This window comes from Osmerus eperlanus, chromosome 14 (assembly GCF_963692335.1).
Source record: "Osmerus eperlanus chromosome 14, fOsmEpe2.1, whole genome shotgun sequence".
In the NCBI taxonomy this organism is placed as follows: Eukaryota; Metazoa; Chordata; class Actinopteri; order Osmeriformes; family Osmeridae; genus Osmerus; species Osmerus eperlanus.
This window is the reverse complement of record NC_085031.1, coordinates 2,028,288-2,048,507: the sequence shown is the minus strand read 5'-3', so window position 1 is coordinate 2,048,507 and position 20,220 is coordinate 2,028,288. Positions and strand designations below refer to the sequence as shown.

Genomic DNA, 20,220 nt, shown 5'->3' with positions numbered 1-20,220 from the left:
CTTTCTCTCTCACCGCCTCCTGCATTTCTAGAAATTCCGTGTGAGCCGTATATTAAATTTACTGCATGGACTTACTACATGGCCTGGTTTGATAACTATGTGATGGCACTATCTGAAGAGGATCTACCCTAAAAGAGAAAATGTGCTTTGATCATACATTGTTTAGGCACTGAGGGACAGCACTTACAGTGGTTGATGAACATTATGAGACTGCATTGAATGCTTTGCGCACATTTTCCTTCAGAAAATGAATGTGGTCGTAGAGAGAAATATAGTGAAGTCAGGTATTTGGGACACTTTATGGTAGATTACCAAGAAAACCAAAAACTCGGAAGACTACATAGACTGATTATTTTTTAAATTGTTCATTACTCAAGGAGGAATTCTGTTTTTTCCACTAATCACTAGAATGGTCAAAACTCTATAATTCCAGGAATGTGTGTGACCTATTTGATCCTGGGCACTGGGCACATGTTAAAATAATTTCATATTTGAAATCAAACTTGTGCAACAAGAATAGCTGAAATGACTTGGACTTGATCTCCCATGATTTAAAAAAGCAGTTTTTTATTATATCCTCAAGATCATGCAGATAAAGGCAAAGTATGGCTGGTGTTGTACAGAGAAACCAACCTTGTTTATGTGCTTCTCTGTAGGTTTGTATGGAAGGCTTCATTTTTATATATTTGTTTAATCAAATTCGGTTTTGTCAGTCATTCTAGTTACTAAATTAGTGGAGTGTCTTTTCTATTGGTTTGTCCACTCCTTTGCCCTTCTTCTTTTCCCATCCTCTCACCTATGTTCAACTGTAAGTCATAAAACCATGATCTCTGTCTCTGAAGTTCCATCTCTGGAGGAATAATACCGTTTCTGGTCTGCAAACACATTTGTTTGAATAAAAATTCCATACCAAAGGTTCCAGTGTTCAGTATATAATATATATATATATATATTATATATATATATATATATTTGAATGTGTTTAGAAACTCACTTTCATTGGTGTGATGGGTGATAGTAGTGTTGGAAGAAATCTAAGTTTATTGTCTCTAAAAGGAGTAAATGATGTCGACTGACGGCTCAGCGTGGTGTGTATTGAGTGTCCGCTTCTCTGGAAACAAATAATCCAAGTGACAAAGAAAATAAGCAGTTGTGCATAATTTGTTTATTGAAAGAGCTGGTGATCAAATTGTTCTATATCTAAATGCATAAATAAAAATGTTTATGCTAAAACAATACTTTCAAAGTACAGTATATGTCTAGAATGTACTAGAAAGAAATCTGATGAAAAACAATCATAGCCCTATTCTGAAAGTTTCAAAAAAGGCACAGAGGCAAACAAAAACAGTGACAATGCAATCAGCTAACTCCAATGTGTGCAGATCATACTATCTGACAGACAAACATAGTTTGAGAAATTTCGACTGGGTCATATTTGCAATTGGATGTTGAAATGAGGGTCATCAGTGGTAGCAAATACCTCAGGCTCTCTTGAAGAAAAAAAGTTTGAAGATTATTTCTTAGCCATTTGTAATGTCTATATATGTTAGTTTCCTAATACATTCCACCTACCATTCCATTTGAGAGAGGGGTATTGAGCAAAATCTCTATTCCCAAATATGTTCCTGGCAAAAGGGCACTGTCTACAAAAAACGACAAAAAAGAACAGTCAGACCGTTAAGTCATTTAGGTATTATACTACGTAATTAAAACCACTGTTGTCTTTACCCCACATTCCAGAGCAGTCTTCAGATCTCTGCACGTGTAGCTGCTACCCACAGTGCAGGGGTTTCCTTCTTGCCCTGCTGGCCCGCCCATTCCTCCACACAGGCCCACTTTCTGGGAAGCAGCAGCAAAATCAAGTTAGGATCACCAACCAACAATATCTTGCCCTTCTCAGCTCTTACACCCCTTCACACAGACAAACAAACTATGACCCCCCCCCTCCCCTTTTCTTCCACAGCTACCACCACATTTTAAAGTCTGTAGACATGGAATGGACAGTAAATTATTCAAACGTGACATACCTCACACACATCAAGGGGAGGACCCTTTTTACCCAAAAACCCCTTCAGTTGTTCCCCATGGTACTTGGTAAAGCTGTCACACTGTAAAGAGAGACAATAGCTGAATTTAAATCACATCCTTCCTTTCTTCCTTTAACTTTCTTTGGCTCGGAGATGATGTCTGTATCTCTGTGGCATTGGAACCCAAGTTAAGGCGACTCAGAACAGCCAGGATCACACAAGAGTCGCAGTCAGAGACAAGACCGCTCTCTGTCAGAGAAAGATGGGGTTACAAGAACAATCAAATAATTATGATGAGATGTTGGTTCAGGCTTAATACTATATATTAGGGCTGGGAAAGTTAACGTGTTAATCTTAGCAATTCATTTGAAATGTTTAAAGCGTAAAAAATAATTTAGCGCAATTAACGCAAGACCATTTTTGCGTCTATGGAACCCGAAAATGCTCAAACCATGATTTCAACTACTTATAATCGTGACTCGGATAAACCTCACAGGCTGCGTCCTGCAATAGCCTACTGAATCTGTCCTGTGCTGTAACAGCCTGGCTAGCGATCTAGCTAGCTAACCTTCCCATTCAGTGTGAACAATAGAACTAAGCAAACTAATGTAGGTTGGGGAAGATCTCGTAAGGCCGGAGACGCTTGGTGTTTGTCCCCGACTTGGGAAACCCAATTCAATTGTGGTTAGATGTTCAGGGAGATAATTGACTCGTTAATATCTGACTCCAATTTTAGAAATGTGCACAAGTGCGTTACCTGTAACCTTGAGCGCTAAACAGTTAATGGCATGAAACTCTGGCGTAGGTAAAAATTGTCTGCTTGATCAGAGCATCGACCCTAAAGTATGCGTGTTCACTAATCAGTCGTTTATCATTACTATAATATGGATTTAACCATAGTAGACCTAGTATGTAAACCAATCACTCAGAGGCTCCGGTAAATTCCTTCGGAGCGTGGAGATCCACCGTAAGTGACTCCGAGGCCTTAAGTTAAAACCTACTTCAAAAGTCTATGTTTATAATCAGTATTAGCCGCATCAACCAGACTAGATCAAAGTTTTCACCGCCGTAGCGTGATAGATACGTTTCAAGGAGAACAAGTAACTTCAAATGCACAATAATAGTTTATTATCTAAATAGTAAGATAATCAATACAATGATAATGAAATATCAAATACAAACCATACCTTCAGAGCAATGGTTAACAAAGGTATTCACAACGAAGACTAGGCACCTAACGTACCGGAGCTGTATCGTAAACAGAACTCAAAGTTAGTGGTAAAAACGTCTTCCTATATACACCCAAACCTGACTAAAATGGGGACACCAGTCATATGACTGAAAAGTTGTCTAACGCATACAAATTCAAATTGGATCATTAATCAAGGCTGCAGTAGACCAAGTGGTGCCCTTGCAAGACAAGGGAATATGTTAAACACATGTTGGTCTGCTGCAAGCACAAACTCTGTAAACCTTGTAAATGTACATGTTACAGCAATACAATTATTTCTAGAATGTAATACATAAAATAAGAAACAAAATCATATCAAACATGACATTAAAAGCTGTTTAGAACAATATTTACAAGAACACAACTTTTAATGATAATTTCAGAGTCTTCCTCGGTCCACCTTCCTCTTCAACTGTTGAGACCACCTTTCCAGAGGTGTGTCATGAAGGTGTGATTGTCATTTTAGCATTCATGCAAATCAACGACTGTCCCAGACGAGTGTCTGGGTGACCAGTGACAAAGGGGCTGCCAAAACAGCCCTACAGTTTCCCCCTTTTGTTCCCATGGAACACAGAAAGGTTCAGGGGAACAGGAATTAAAGTAGTGACCATGGCTGTTCGGAGAGAATTGATGAGATGCTTGAAATAGCAACACTGGAACAGGGTGACAGCTAAAATGAGGAGGCTGGCGATGACACACCCACGGAACACCCAGTCCCACCAGGTGTAGGCTTGCTGAGTCATCCCTGTGTCATCCCTCACCTCCAGGCAGAAGGTGTGGTTAGCTGGGCAGGTTAGACCTCCGTATGAGAAGGAAGTCATTTCACTGACCACGCACCACTGTGTGTGGGACACTTGAATAGAATCAGAATAACCATGAAGTGAATTAACATTGATCAATTTTGTGTCATTAAAGGACACAGGCTGTAATGTGTTACATGTACAAATAACATAACTTGAAGTCTCATGACAGCAAGAACGAGTGGTAAATAAATCGTCATTTCTCTTAACAGTCATATAGCCGGTAATAGGGTCCCACTTAATAATTTGGTCTTTAACAATGACGCCCAGGGAGCGTATGGTAGTGGAATTTGGAAAAACTTGGTTGGGGTGTATAAATGGAAAAGTCACATAAAAACCAATACAACCTTCACATTCATTATTGTCATACATCATTATAGTGGACAATAACTCAGCGTAATGGATATTTTTCATGTTGGTGGAGTTGAACCACCTGTTCAGGTCTAACAAGGAAACAAGGTCAGTTAAAGCATGACGAGGAGTTTTGCGAAGTCTAAGATCAAGAATCTCCTGACGTGCAGCAGCATACAAATCCTGAGCATAACTTCTACATGCTAATTCAGACTCTAGATTGTGTGTCTGATTAAACATCATATGACTAAGCGTTAATAGAGCCTTGGCTTCGGAGCTAACTGCCTTAATTATGTTATCACTGCCACTTGTGATATGTTGGAAACCTGTGGCAATTTGATTCGCAAGCCATGTGCTGTATTGTGATTGTCTAGTTATCTGATAGGTGTTGGCTAAAGAATTACCAGTGCCAAAAAGACCTGTTACATCAGCAAATAAGTCACGCTTAGAGCGTGTTTGTGAAGCTGGGGACTGGACAGCTAGCCTGTCCTTGTAATCAGATACTAGGTCATCAATACGTGACTTAAGCCATGCAAATGTAGTGTCGTGTGGGGTGCAGTGTGACAAATATGCAGATAAAACATTAGAAATGTTATAAGAAACATGCACCATTATCAAATTAACATCATGCAAAAGGGTCTTGTTGATGTTCCCTTTAATAAGCCCCCCCTTGGGGACAGGATAGGTTTTAGGGCACTGTGTTGGCTTGTGGTAAACACATGTAGATAAGTTAAAACACTGTGTAGGTGACCAAGTACAATTTTTTTAATTTGTCCAAAGTGTAGGATTTGTGGCGCACAAACCAACACAGTACATACCTTCTCGTCGTTTTGTCCAAACAAAGGGTTTGGGTTCTGTGAAGTCTTCTGCTGGGGAAGAAAGGTCAAACAAGAAGGACGTGTATCCAAAATGTGTTCTATTATATGGTTCTATGTGTGTACACTTGTACATGGCTTAGCTGAGATCTGGGGTGTTGTAACACTTCTTAGGATCTGAGCCATTGTTATTTTGCGAATACATAGTGTCCAATTTGCCTATGGTGGCATCTTTTTCAATGGTTATTTTAAACCAAGTGGTGTGATTAAACACCATATCATTTACTGGTATGTGTCCTATAGAGCTCTGGGTAGGAGGATGGGTGGAGCCTGACTTACAGCAAATTCGTGTTGTACAATTTAGTCCTGGTTCTACTCCAGGGGGCCATGTGACTATCTGTCTGGGTAAAATCGGAAGTGATGTAGCTGTGAATGGCCCTTTGAAAGATCTCCATACCCATCTCCCACACTTCAGAGAGTGACTCAGAGGCCTTAAGTTAAAACCTACTTCAAAAGTCTATGTTTATAATCAGTATTAGCCGCATCAACCAGACTAGATCAAAGTTTTCACCGCCGTAGCGTGATAGATACGTTTCAAGGAGAACAAGTAACTTCAAATGCACAATAATAGTTTATTATCTAAATAGTAAGATAATCAATACAATGATAATGAAATATCAAATACAAACCATACCTTCAGAGCAATGGTTAACAAAGGTATTCACAACGAAGACTAGGCACCTAACGCACCGGAGCTGTATCGTAAACAGAACTCAAAGTTAGTGGTAAAAACGTCTTCCTATATACACCCAAACCTGACTAAAATGGGGACACCGGTCATATGACTGAAAAGTTGTCTAACGCCTACAAATTCAAATTGGATCATTAATCAAGGCTGCAGTAGACCAAGTGGTGCCCTTGCAAGACAAGGGAATATGTTAAACACATGTTGGTCTGCTGCAAGCACAAACTCTGTAAACCTTGTAAATGTACATGTTACAGCAATACAATTATTTCTAGAATGTAATACATAAAATAAGAAACAAAATCATATCAAACATGACATTAAAAGCTGTTTAGAACAATATTTACAAGAACACAACTTTTAATGATAATTTCAGAGTCTTCCTCGGTCCACCTTCCTCTTCAACTGTTGAGACCACCTTTCCAGAGGTGTGTCATGAAGGTGTGATTGTCATTTTAGCATTCATGCAAATCAACGACTGTCCCAGACGAGTGTCTGGGTGACCAGTGACAAAGGGGCTGCCAAAACAGCCCTACACTAACGTCCAACCCGACACATACCAAAATAAACACGAGTTTAACAATAGAAACTTAAACAATGCTTCCGTCAACAAAATTAACCCCCCAACTGAATCCCCTTCTGTCCTACCACAAGCCATGCTGAAAACCAAGAGCGCAGTTGCGACCCTACATGAACACCGGTCCGAATACAACATAAAAACTAAATTTCCCATTAATGAGTAGTTTGAACCCATCCACCACAGAGGACCTCATTCGGATCAGTACAGAGGCGCCCTCCCCGGAAATGTTTGATGCCACTAAATGTGCTGAAAACTGGCAGTCAGCTGGAAAAAGATCAAGACTCCCATGCTACAAAGCTTGGCCAAGCCAGTCAGTTTGAAACAATGTTACAATGAGTACAAAAAAAGTAATAAATGACTATGTAATGAATAAATAAGTCACCAATCCCGTTTCCGGTCATTTTTGTGTAATTTATTCAATAGTCTAATAATGATGCAATGTTTAAAGTTTTTAAAAACAGAAACTGACTGTGCCCTAAATCTTTGTCTGTGCCCCTAGTTTTTCACTTGGGGGCACATGTGCTCCAGCAAAAAAAAGTTAGCGTAGAGCCCTGTCCAGTAATTTTGATAACCTTCAGGGTTTAAACTTTAAATATTCAACGTGCACATAAACACTTTGTTGTTTATAAAGTTGCTGCATATATTTGATGGGAATGACTATTCTGTAGTTCCCAGGGGAGACTGTTTACAGTTCACGAGATGTCATAAAATGTTCTATTTAAAATATACATGTGCTAATTGATTTAATTCAGTGTTTTACATGATGATAACAAACTCGGGGAAAATGTGATTAATTGCGATTACTCACAGCATATTGTGCGAAAACATTTTTTTTATAGATTCCCAGCCTTACTATATATATGTATGAAACTGATCAGTATTGGAAGACTGTAAATGTGGGCTACTGAGAAGTTGTGTCTCACCCACGAACATCTGAGTCTCCTGGCCCTTGCACATGTGGATGATGGAGCAGATGGCCTGAGGGGTGGCATAGCTTAGGAGCAAGTCCAGCAACTTCTTACCGTATTTCTCAATCAGACCCTCACACTGGTCCTTGACAGAGGCAGGAAGAATGCCACACACTCTTCCGAGCAAGTCAATCACAGCACTCTGCCAAGAAAGAAAGAGATGAGCAGAGTAGAAAGGTTGAAATGTGCATGTGTGTCTATAAAGTGATTTTGCGTATTTCTTACCTCAGTTCTTTCTTTGGGCAGCAGGCGCTAAACCGTTTTTACTATATAAATGCAGAAGGTACACTCTTGAGTAGATTGCACCTGGTAAAGCGACCACAGTAGAGGGGAGGGTAAAGGGAGTGAGGGAGAGCCAAGGGCTGACAAGGAAACACCGAGGGTGTGAAACAGTATCAAGTCTTACTGCCTTAATGCCTCACCTCTGAAACTATCATGGCTGCCCTCATATCTTCTCGAATGTGACTTATCAGCAGGTTCTGTTGCGATATATCTGACTGGGTGCCACAGAGTCCCAACATATTGCAAACCTGACCTGGTTTCTGTAGAGTAGGGGAGGGACTTGATGATTGACTCCACAATTCACTTCTAGTTCATCCCCCAATTTACATCAATGACAAGTATAAAAACATCAATAATTATTGCTGCTAAATATAAAAAGGGAAATAATACATACAACAGTGGAAGTCAAGAAAGCAATTGCCATGGGAAGGTTCTTGTCAATCTGATTTTTGCAGATTTTAGAGGCTCCTGGTCCTGGCAGACGTTCACACAGCTCCTCCAGACTTTCTTTGATCTTTTCCTGCATGAAGAAGAGGCAAGAGCGATGTGACTGGAGCAGGGCCGGCTCTAGGGTTTTGGGGACCCTAAACAAAAATAGTGTAGGGGGCCCTTTGATTGGCAATACATTTATTTTATTTGAATTTCGGGGCCCTGCAATTGGTTCGGTGCCCCGAACCAATCGCGGGGCCCTAAACAAATGTTTAGTTTGTTTATTGGGTCAGGCCGGCCCTGGATTGGAGCTGTTTAAAGGGGAACTGGTTGGTAGATGCTCTATAGGTGCTACATCTGTGGTTTATTTTTATACTGTAAGATAGAAAACAGGAAGTCTTTCCCATCTCACCTCAACGATATGGAACTGATAGCTAGAGTGTAATGTCAGGAGTAGCTAAAAACAGAGCAACCTTCTCACAAATTAAAAGTCTTAGGAACAGATGTTTTTACTACAGATATCTGAAAAGAGATTACCCATACCTTAAAAAGGGATATACATATATCAACAGTTATCTTGAACACTGCATCCCTAAGTAGGCCTGAGAAATTTGTTTTAGCAGCTTTAATTGTTTTCACCTGAAGGTCTCTGTTGGAGAACATATCAAGAAGAAGTTCAAATATTTGGGTACAGTCCTGGCAGGTGTCCCCTGTCTGAAAAAATAAGTGACACTGATAAAAATGGTTGAGTTGGACCAAGACTGAGGCACAAAAAACTAAAGGTTTTTAAGAGTCATGTGTTTTTTTCTATTAACAAACCATTCTACCAGGGAAAGAGGAAGGCTACGGTTATACATAACTCAGTTAAACCCACACCTTTCCAAAAAAAGAGAAGTGAAATGTATGTTCTTATTACTTTTTAGTGACATTAAATGGCAAAACATTTTGCCTTTGTACTAGCTCAAATTGTACACTAATATCATGGATATGAAAGCCATTTAATATTTTTGACTGTATTGTTGGTTTACATCATTTGTTAAATAAAAACATATCCACTATTCAATTAAAATGTTTGCATCAGAATCAGAATCAGAATGGGATTTATTCGCCATGACAGTTTGCACAGACAAGGAATTTGCTTTGACAGGAAGGTGCATACAATAAACATATAGGGACCTAAAATTGAAATATGTGGACTATCTATACTAAGGGTACATAAACTAGCAGTACTAAGTGGGATTAGAATTGAATTAAATATACAATGAAATAAAATATAAGTTGCCGTAAATGGAAGAAGTACTAACCAACTACTGTAAGGTAAGTAGCAAGGAACAAGACACTTACTGTCAGGTTGTCCCACACATTTCTGTTTCCTTCAGCATCAATAACCCTGGCAAGAGCTGGTAGAAAGTGGCAATTGGGAACATTTTCGTTGCTTGTTCCACCACATTTAAACTTGAATCCATAATATATCAATGAATACTATCAATATACAATTAAATAACAATGAATAAAACAGTGTTCTTAGTGTGTACCAATCAGTTGATTGAAACATCCTAAAATGTTCTTACCAGAGCTCTGGTGGGCAATGAAGACAGGCAAAGTGATCTTAAAGAAAGCCATGATGAGTTGGTTGTGTGCCTGGTGAGACAGATCTAAGGTGCAGGGTAGGTGTATGACTACTTTTATACAGTATCCGCCTGTCATAGAAAGCCGTCCCCAGCTACAGCTTGACAAAAAACACTCAGCTTGATTAGAAATGTGTTCACTTCACTTTAACATTGCAGAACTGATACATTCCAGAAAAATAGGGCTCCACACACGTTTATATTTGCATTTGAGGTAGGATGTCTAACTATATTTTCTGCAATTACTTAGCACAGAGTGAGTGAGCTATTGATAAAATGATGAAGATGCCTTGAATGGAATCAGTTGTGTGTTGTGTATTGAGAATATGTGCAAATGCTAGATGCCGCTTTGTAAAAAATGTAGAAGGCACGAGCAAGAGTTGAGTTTGCCGCGGTGTATGAATTAAGAGGATGAAGAGGATTACACGAGTCCTGAAGTTTTATGTCGGATTAAATGCATTACATATTGGCAACTTGGATGGCCCTACTTTCTCTCTCACCGCCTCCTGCATTTCTAGAAACTCCGGGTGAGCCGTATATTAAATTTACTGCATGGACTTTCATGTTTGATAACTATGTGATGGCACTACCCTAAAAGAGAAAACACAGTTACAGTGGTTGATGAACATTATGAGACTGCATTGAATGCTTTGCGCACATTTTCCTTCAGAAACTGAATGTGCCATTACCAAGAAAACCAAAAACTCGGAAGACTACATAGACTGATTATTTTTTAAATTGTTCATTACTCAAGGGGGAATTCTGGTTTTTCCACTAATCACTAGAATGGTCAAAACTCTTACCTAAACTGATTTTTGTTGAAATTGCTATGGATCTCTGCTATATTACCATGAAGGAAAACATATGGCAAGTTAAATACTTTAGAAGATTTGTACATTCAAACACCCCAAGAAGCCCTACCTTACTCCGATGAAATGTTCAGGTAAAAATGGGACAGTCAGTGATGGTTAAAAAGGACAGCATAAAATTATTTTAAAAATTTGAAGAACAGACCTGTCAATATTCATAATAAATGAGTATTCAATTCCACTTCACAAATGGTTTCCTGATTGTGTGCAGTTTTTTATATTATATCACCCTTTTACCTATTTGTCCTTGTGGTAGGTGTTCAACTTTAAGACATCCTCGATCAAAGCTGTCAAAGTTACTACTCGTGAACTGTGATTTTGGGACACAGATGGATTACATGATCAGAGATCAGACTGTGGAGAAAACATGCACTCCACGCATTCAGGAATATTCACTGCTAGAAACTGACCTTACATTGCAAAAAGCGATTAGTATTGCTGGACAAATTGAGTCAGTGGTGGCCAAAGCTAAAACTATAACACATTACCAAGGCTACAGTTAAAGTGATTCATGCTAGCTCATGGAGCACGGCAAAAACCAGATGGTGACAGAAACCTGCACCATGTAAGTCTTAAGCTCTTATCCTTGGCAGTGGCAGCAGCGTACCAGATGGTGATGGAGGAGGTGAGGATGGACTCAATGATGGCTGTGTAGAAGTGCACCATCATTGTCTTTGGCAGGTTGAATTTCTTCAGCTGCCGTAGGAAGTACATCTTCTGTTGTGCTTTCTTGGTGAGGGAGTTGATGTTCAGTTCCCATTTGAGGTCCTGGGAGAGGATAGTGCCCAGGAAGCGGAAGGACTCCACAGTGTTGACTGGGGAGCCACCCAGGGTGATGGGGGTGAGTGGGGCTGTGTTCTTTCCACAACCATCTCCACTGTCTTAAGAGCATTGAGCTGTAAGTTGTTCTGGCTGCACCAGGTCACCAGGGCTGCGTTTCCCGATAACGATGGATCGTAGCAACGATCGAGCAAAAAACGAAACCATCGATATTTCTTACGTGCGTTTCCCAAACATGCTCGTAAGGAGTAGGCTAATCTATGCACTTTCAAGAGTTACGAATTTTCAAGAGACACTTTAGCTACGATGTCTTTAGGAACGGCCCGTAAAACTAAGATTCGTCCTACGATGGATTCTACGATCAATTTAGGCTTACGACGCTTTCGGGAAACGCACCCCAGGTTGTCAGCTTCCCACCTGTAATCAGACTCATCCCCGTCAGAGATGAGCCCAATGAGGGTGGTGTCAACCGCAAAGTGAGGAAAGGACGCAGCCCTGAGCAGATCCGGTGCTGATGGAGCGGGAGTCAGAGACGTGTGTTTCCAGTTTAACGCACTGCTTTCTGTCAGACAGGAAGTCTGTGATCCACCTGCGGGTGTATTCGGACACGTTCAGCTGGGAGAGCTTGTCCTGAAGCAGGGCGGGGATGATGGTGTTGAAGGCAGAGCTGAAGTCCACAAAGAGGATCCTGGTGTCGGATGCTGGGGAGTCCAGGGGGGTATTCCATCAACGTCGCTAACAAAAAACGCGCTTACACGAAAAAGCCTTGCTTAGGTAAATGTCAATTTAGATTTAAGCCTCAAGGCGTTTCCGTTCCACTAACAAGCAACGCAAATTTAAGCTATACCTCAATAAGCTTCGATTGTGTGCGCACACAGAGAACAGAAGCAGTCCAGATCAGGCAATTGTCGAAAAAAAAGTTATGTTGCAAAAAGCAGAGCGTAAACCATCAGAGTGGTGTTATTTTCAGCAGCGTAAATTGATTGAGTCTTTTGGAGTTATCCCCAAAAAGGGCAATATTGCCACAGTTAACACGGCGAGGGAGACAACTTGTCAAAACATTGCTGACTCTTTAAATGCGTAAATTGTAGGCCTACCTAGACTACTTATTAACATAAGTAATGCATTTACTGATAATTAGCATAATTTGATGAGGTGTCTGAAACCGTTCACTGGCCTATATTCTCAGCAGGAGGTTGAGAATAATAGCCAAAAAAAAGAACGTGGCAGCAAGTGAAAATGTTATTTGAATGTAGGATATGTATGAATGAATCCCCTCCCTGAGTCACCACCTTACCGCGGTGGAGGGGTTTGCGTGTCCTAATGATCCTGGAAGCTATGTTGTCGGGGGCTTTATGCCCCTGGTAGGGTCACCCAAGGCAAACAGGTTCCAGGCGAAGGATCAGACAAAGCGTGGCTCAAAAACTACCATGAAGAAAACGAACAATGGTTCTCAGTTGCCCCTGCCCGGAAGCGGGTCACCGGGGCCCCCCCCTGGAGCCAGGCCCGGGGGTGGGGCTCGATGGCGAGCGCCTGGTGGCCGGGCCTTTTCCCATGGGGCCCGGTCGGGCACAGCCCGAAGAGACAACGTGGGACCCCCTTCCAGTGGGCTCACCATCCGCAGGAGGGGTCATGGGGGTCGGGTGCAGTGCGAGACGGGCGGCGGCCGAAGGCGGGGGCCTTGGCGGTCCGATCCTCGGCTGCAGAAGCTAGCTCTAGGGACGTGGAACGTCACCTCGCTGGCGGGAAAGGAGCCGGAGCTGGTGCGCGAGGTAGAGAAGTTCCGGCTAGATATAGTCGGCCTCGCCTCGACGCACAGCATCGGCTCCGGAACCAGTCTCCTTGAGAGGGGCTGGACTCTCTTCCACTCTGGAGTTGCCCTCGGTGAGAAGCGTCGAGCTGGGGTGGGAATACTTGTTTCCCCTCGGTTCGGCGCCTGTACGTTGGGGTTCACCCCGGTGGACGAGAGGGTAGCCTCCCTCCGCCTTCGGGTGGGGGGACGGGTCCTCACTGTTGTTTGTGCTTATGCACCAAATGGCAGTGCAGAGTACCCACCCTTTTTGGAGTCTCTGGGAGGGGTGCTGGAAAGCGCTCCTCCCGGAGATTCCTTCGTCCTCCTGGGGGACTTCAATGCTCATGTGGGCAATGACAGTGAGACCTGGAGGGGCGTGATTGGGAGGAACGGCCCCCCCAATCTGAACCCGAGCGGTGTTTTGTTGTTGGACTTCTGTGCTAGACACGGCTTGTCCATAACGAACACCATGTTCAAGCATAAGGGTGTTCATATGTGCACTTGGCACCAGGACACCCGAGGTCTCAGTTCGATGATAGACTTTGTAGTCGTGTCGTCGGATCTGAGGCCGAATGTCTTGGACACTCGGCCTCAGATCCTTCAACTCCCACCTCCGGGAGAGCTTCGACCATGTCTCGGGGGAGGCCGGGGACATTGAGTCCGAATGGGCCATGTTCCGGGCCTCCATTGTTGAGGCGGCTGACCGGAGCTGCGGACGCAAGGCGGTCGGTGCATGTCGCGGCGGTAACCCTCGGACTCGGTGGTGGACGCCGGAGGTGAGGGAAGCCGTCAAGCTGAAGAAGGAGGCCTATCGGACTTTGTTGGCTGGTAGGACTCCAGAGGCAGCTGATGTGTACCGGCAGGCCAAGCGGAATGCGGCTTTGGCGGTCGCGGAGGCAAAAGCCCGGGCGTGGGAGGAGTTCGGCGAGGCCATGGAGAATGACTTCCGAACGGCTTCGAAAAGGTTCTGGACCACCATCCGGCGACTCAGGAGGGGGAAGCAGTGCACTGTCAACGCTGTATATGGTGGGGATGGTGCGCTGCTGACCTCGATGGGGGACGTCCTGGATCGGTGGAAGGAATACTTTGAAGACCTCCTTAATCCCACCAACACATGTTCCGACGTGGAGGCAGAGTCTAGGGACATTGGGGGGGGCCCTTCTATCTCTGGGGCTGAGGTCGCCGAGGTGGTTGAAAAGCTCCACGGTGGCAAGGCCCCTGGGGTGGATGAGGTCCGCCCGGAGTTCCTTAAGGCTCTGGATGTTGTAGGGCTGTCTTGGTTGGCACGACTCTGCAACATCGCGTGGACATCAGGGACAGTGCCTCTGGACTGGCAGACCGGGGTGGTGGTTCCCCTCTTTAAAAAGGGGGACCGGAGGGTGTGCTCCAACTTTAGGGTGATCACACTCCTCAGCCTCCCTGGGAAAGTCTATTCAGGGGTGCTGGAGAGGAGGGTCCGTCGGATTGTCGAACCTTGGATTCAGGAGGAGCAATGTGGTTTTCGTCCTGGCCGTGGAACTGTGGACCAGCTCTATACCCTCGGCAGGGTTCTGGAGGGTGCATGGGAGTTCGCCCAACCAGTCTACACATGTTTTGTGGATTTGGAAAAGGCGTTCGACCGTGTCCCTCGGGGGCTCATGTGGGGGGTGCTCCGGGAGTACGGGGTACCGGACTCCCTGATCGGGGCTGTTCGGTCCCTGTACGACCGGTGCCAGAGTTTGGTTCGCATTGCCGGTAGTAAGTCGAACTTGTTCCCCGGTGAGGGTTGGACTCCGCCAGGGCTGCCCTTTGTCACCGATTCTGTTCATAACTTATATGGACAGAATTTCTAGGCGCAGCCAGGGCGTTGAGGGGGGCCGGTTTGGGGACCTCAGGATCGGGTCGCTGCTTTTTGCGGATGATGTGGTCCTGTTGGCTTCATCGGGCCGTGACCTCCAGCTCTCACTGGAGCGGTTCGCAACCGAATGCGAAGCGGCTGGGATGGGAATCAGCACCTCCAAATCTGAGGCCATGGTTATCGACCGGAAAAAGGTGGAGTGCAATCTCCGGGTCGGGGAGGAGATCTTGTCCCAAGCGGAGGAGTTCAAGTATCTCGGGGTCTTGTTCACGAGTGAGGGAAGGATGGAGCGCGAGATCGACAGGCGGATCGGTGCGGCGTCCGCAGTGATGCGGGCTCTGCATCGGTCCGTTGTGGTGAAGAAGGAGCTGAGTCGAAAGGCGAAGCTCTCTATTTACCAGTCTATCTACGTTCCTACCCTCACCTATGGTCACGAACTGTGGGTAGTGACCGAAAGAACGAGATCGCGAATACAAGCGGCCGAAATGAGTTTTCTCCGCAGGGTGTCCGGGCTCTCCCTTAGAGATAGGGTGAGAAGCTCGGTCATCCGGGAGGGGCTCAGAGTAGAACCGCTGCTCCTCCGCGTCGAGAGGGGCCAGTTGAGGTGGCTCGGGCATCTGATAAGGATGCCTCCTGGACGCCTCCCTGGTGAGGTGTTCTGGGCACGTCCCACTGGGAAGAGGCCCCGGGGAAGACCCAGGACACGCTGGAGGGACTATGTCTCTCGGCTGGCCTGGGAACGCCTCGGGGTCCCCCAGGAAGAGCTGGTGGAAGTGGCCGGGGAGAGGAAAGTCTGGGCCTCCCTGCTTAGGTTGCTGCCCGACCCCCGGACAAGCGGAAGATGATGGATGGATGGCTATGTATGAATTCAAAGCACTGCAGAAGGTCGTGGTTTGGACTTGATGTAGGCTAAAAACATTTTTGTCTTCACACACTTGAACAAAATTTATAAATTACTTCAAAATGACTTTGGCAAACACATTTCGTAACTGATAGGTTAAATGCTGAGCTTTAAAATAAAAGGGAAAGGTGACCATTACTAAAATGGGGATTAACTGAAATAAGTATTTTTGTATAGACTTCCATCGCAGATCAGAAGGTAACCCAAAATGTGGCACACTTTGCCTGGCAGAACATTCATTTAAAATGGCGTAGCATGAGAATATATCATTTGATCTATTACACATGCACATTTAATTCAAATCCAATTATGAATATTCTGCCTGGTAGTGTATGGACAGCTGCCCTATAGCCTAAATGTAGTGTACATTTAGGCTATGGATAGATTTCCAATTAACATAGTCTGCCTCCACAGGTCCAGATGGGCCTGGGCAGACTGGCTGTTTGAAGGGCAGGGATGGAAAAATTCAAAGGGCTGTGTTCTATCCCTAGCTGTAAGCACTTGTACTAGTATTGTAGGTTACTATTGTAAAATAAGAACGAGGCAGGAACGTGCACCGTATGTTCAACGTCCATACTTGATCTCACTTCTTCATTCAAGTCCAATGGCATTACACACAGCATACATAACATAGGCTACAGCGCCCTTAGGTGGCGTGGTGGTATTGTAATGAATGAACAATAGGCTATACAATATAGACCGAATACACAACAGGCTGCTACTGCACGGCATGGGGCCCCACCAGTGTAACAATGGGAATGGGACGACGACCCTAGTGTCATCACGGCCTCACTTTGGGAAAGTATGCCCTAGTGGGCACATTGTAGGGGAGACTGTAGGGCACAGCACGTAAATCCCAATAGAAACAACTCAATCGCTACCAAGACGAAACTTTTGACACCTAGGTTGTCTATGTAGGCCAAATATTGACTGAGTTTTAGGGTCGCGAAAATAAACAATAATAATAATAATAATAAATATGTGAGAGAACAAAGGTTGTGCCCTGCTGAAGGCAAAGCACACCCAATAAAGAGAAACAGGAAAACAAGCAACGGTTCTTTGCTCTGTTTTGATCTGTATTTCTGGCATGTTTCACAGGCTCTGACTGTTTGCTTTATATCTGCGTTCATCTTTGGCCAGAACAACACCAGCCGTTTACATTTTTCTATCCCTAGGTGACCCTCATGTATTTTAATCAGCATGTTTTTCTGTAACACTGTTGGTATAACAATTATTGAACCCTTAAATAGGATTCCATCCAGTTCAGATAATTCATCCCTGTATTGGCCATATGGATTTGGTATATCTTGTACTGACCAACCACATTTTATGGCCTGAATGACCTTTTTTAAACACACATCTGCAGCAGTAGCATGTGAAATCACAGTCCACATTTCATCTGATACAGGGCAACTCTTTCTGATAAGATTTACATGTATGGTCTCTTGTTGCTCATACATGTGGTTTGGTTCAGAACTATCAACAGCTCTAGACAATGTATCTTCTACGAACAATTGTTTTCCTGGTCGGTATTCAAGTTGCAAGTCATATTTCTGAAGTTTCAGGAACAACCTCTGTACCCTTGGTGGTGTGAATGCTAGACATTTATTGTCTATAGTTACCAATGGTTTATGATCTGTTTCTGCCCACACTGTTTTACCGTAGATGAATACATGAAATTTCTCACATGCGTATGACCGGGCTAATGCCTCTTTTTCAATCTGCGCATAGTTACACTCAAATGTTGTCAGTGCTCTTGACACATATGCAACTGGGCGCCATCTGGTTCCATACTGTTGTAAAAGGACCGCACCCACACCTGCCTTAGAGGCATCCGCTGAGATTTTGGTCACGTGTTTCTCATCATAGAACCTTAGTACTGGAGCATGCATGATTAGTGCCTTGAGCTCCTCACTCTTTCTGGTGATTGCTGTCCCATTGCCATTCGGAAGTTTGGCACAGCAGCTGTCTCATCTGAGTGGTATGCGTTGCCAGGTTAGGCACAAATTTACCTACATAGTTAACCATGCCTAAGAACCTTTGTACACCCTCTTTGTCAGTAGGAGGTGGCATGTTCTTAATTGCTGCTACTTTGCTTTGATCTATCTGAACACCATCACACGTAAATTTTTCACCCAAGAAGGTAATTTCTGTTTTTCTGAATTCACATTTATCAGCATTAAGTTTTAACTCTGGTAGCCTCTTAAACGACTACCTACCAAAGGGAGTGTTGAAAGTACAAAGCCTTGTACTCTCCCTATCTAGACGGATCTGCCAAAACCCAGAGGAGGCATCAAGCTTAGAGAAGAATTTAGCCCCTGCTATGTCCCCAAAGATCTCACCCCTAGTGGGTAGTTGGAAGTGTTCTCTTTTTACATATTTATTTAGTTCTTTGGGATCCATGCATAGCCTAAGTGAGCCATCTTTCTTCTCTACTATGACTAATTAGTGTACCCATTCAGTAGGCTCTTCTCTTTTTTCTACTATGTCTAATGATTCCAGCCTATGTAACTCTGCTTTTAGCTTGTCTCTTAATGACAGTGGTACATTTCTAGTGGCATGGATCACTGGCCTGTTTGGCTGTTCCAACTCAATTTTGTGTTGCACTTTGAGTATTCCTATCCCCTGAAACACATCGGCATATCCATCCTCTACCATAGGTATTTCACCATTCACTGTGTGAATTAGTTTCACTAGACCCAGTTCATTACATGACTTTAACCCAATGATGGGTGGTTTCTCACCCTTAACTACTACAAAAGGGACCTTATGCAGGGTTTTTCCTGTGTAAAAATGGGTCTTCGGTGCTCCAAAAAAAATAATATATGTATTCTTTTTTTTCTTCTTTTTTCTAATCAATTTATTCCCAGGTGTTTTGCATCTCCCCCCCCTGTAATAGTCTAATAGCTAATGTAATATTGCACATATTTTCGTCCTATTTCCCCTAAAGCAATAAAGTTAGGCTACTTAAAGACACCGTACACTCATAAAGTATGCTCTAAATGGCATAAATGCTGCCAATTAATAATTGACGTAACAACTTATTGTAAATGGTCAGTAGCCTAGCCTATCGATTAAGGTAGGCCACTCTGACGCATGTACACTGCTTGCTTCATTTGATCTTGATAGGCTAAGCATTCTGTAGCAAATGATAACAATAAACCCACTTTTTATTAATTAAAACTACTTCAGCATAATAATGCACCTAAAATACAAACCTGAGCAAGGGCAGCAATCGCTATCGAATCAACAGACAATTTAGCTAGCAGGGGAAGAATACAAACAACGAAAATCACCAGTTAACTTGATTTAAATTTGCAAAAACTATAGACTTATACAATAACAGGCTTCAATGAACTGACAACATAAGTTATACGACTTACAGTTCTCAAGGACGCACACACGCAATCTCAACTGCGGTGTGAAGCGCGTGTCCGTGCAATTCTCCGACATGCTCTCTAACAATCACTGCTGATAGACGGCCTAAAATGTTGTACAGCCTGATTTCTGATACCGTGGCGGCAGAAATGTAGCCATAGAGGAAACACTGCACTATATATTATCACTCCAGGTTAAGAATACCAATGGAGGCTGCGTTGGAAATCGTAGGCTAAAACAAACTTTTGTCAGCATTTTGAGTGGAAATTTAATTTGCATTTGTACAGGTGTATTCGTGCACGTCGGGCTGGCCCTCGCAGCGGAACGACAGTTTACTGGCCGCTCTGTCCATTCGCGCACCTCAAAGTTGCGTATTGATCAGACAAGAAGACACGCTTATCAACTCGATTACTATTGATCAAAACAGAACAAGGGTTCGGCTGTAGCCTACTTGAAACATACTATTGAGAACATATTCGCTGACATGCATTGCACGCGTGATGAACACAACTTTCAAAAAAAAAATTATCGCAGACTTTTTTCTGCCTTTGGTGCTCGGGATTTGTCATTGGCGCTCGGGAAAACGGCTTTGGCGCGCGCCAAAATTTTCTCTATGCAGGAAAAACCCTGTTATGTGATCTATCATCAATCTGAATCACTAATGTGCATGTCCCTAAAGTGGCAATTTCTTCACGACTGTATGATTATAACCTTAACCTATGTTTTGGGTTTACTTGTGGTTTTACCTGGAAGCGTAACAGGTCAGACTCAGGAATTATGTTGACCTGTGCCCCTGTGTCTAGTTTG

The 20,220-nt window shown here is 43.5% G+C and overlaps 1 long non-coding RNA gene and 1 pseudogene across 2 annotated transcripts; both read right to left on the bottom strand.

The window, feature by feature from the left end:
• Positions 1-1,154: 1,154 nt before the first annotated feature.
• LOC134034024 (uncharacterized) lies at positions 1,155-2,156 on the bottom strand. Of its 2 annotated transcripts, XR_009932185.1 has the most exons (4): positions 2,028-2,156; positions 1,729-1,839; positions 1,573-1,643; positions 1,155-1,490 (listed from the first exon to the last, which is right to left on the bottom strand). It is a non-coding gene; the product is annotated as an uncharacterized LOC134034024 (long non-coding RNA). The 2 variants fall into 2 exon arrangements; XR_009932184.1 differs by lacking the exon at positions 1,155-1,490 and having other exon boundaries at positions 1,497-1,643.
• Positions 2,157-2,159: 3 nt separating this feature from the next.
• Positions 2,160-9,946, bottom strand: LOC134033851 (prosaposin-like; annotated as a pseudogene).
• Between the last annotated feature and the right edge of the window lie 10,274 nt (positions 9,947-20,220).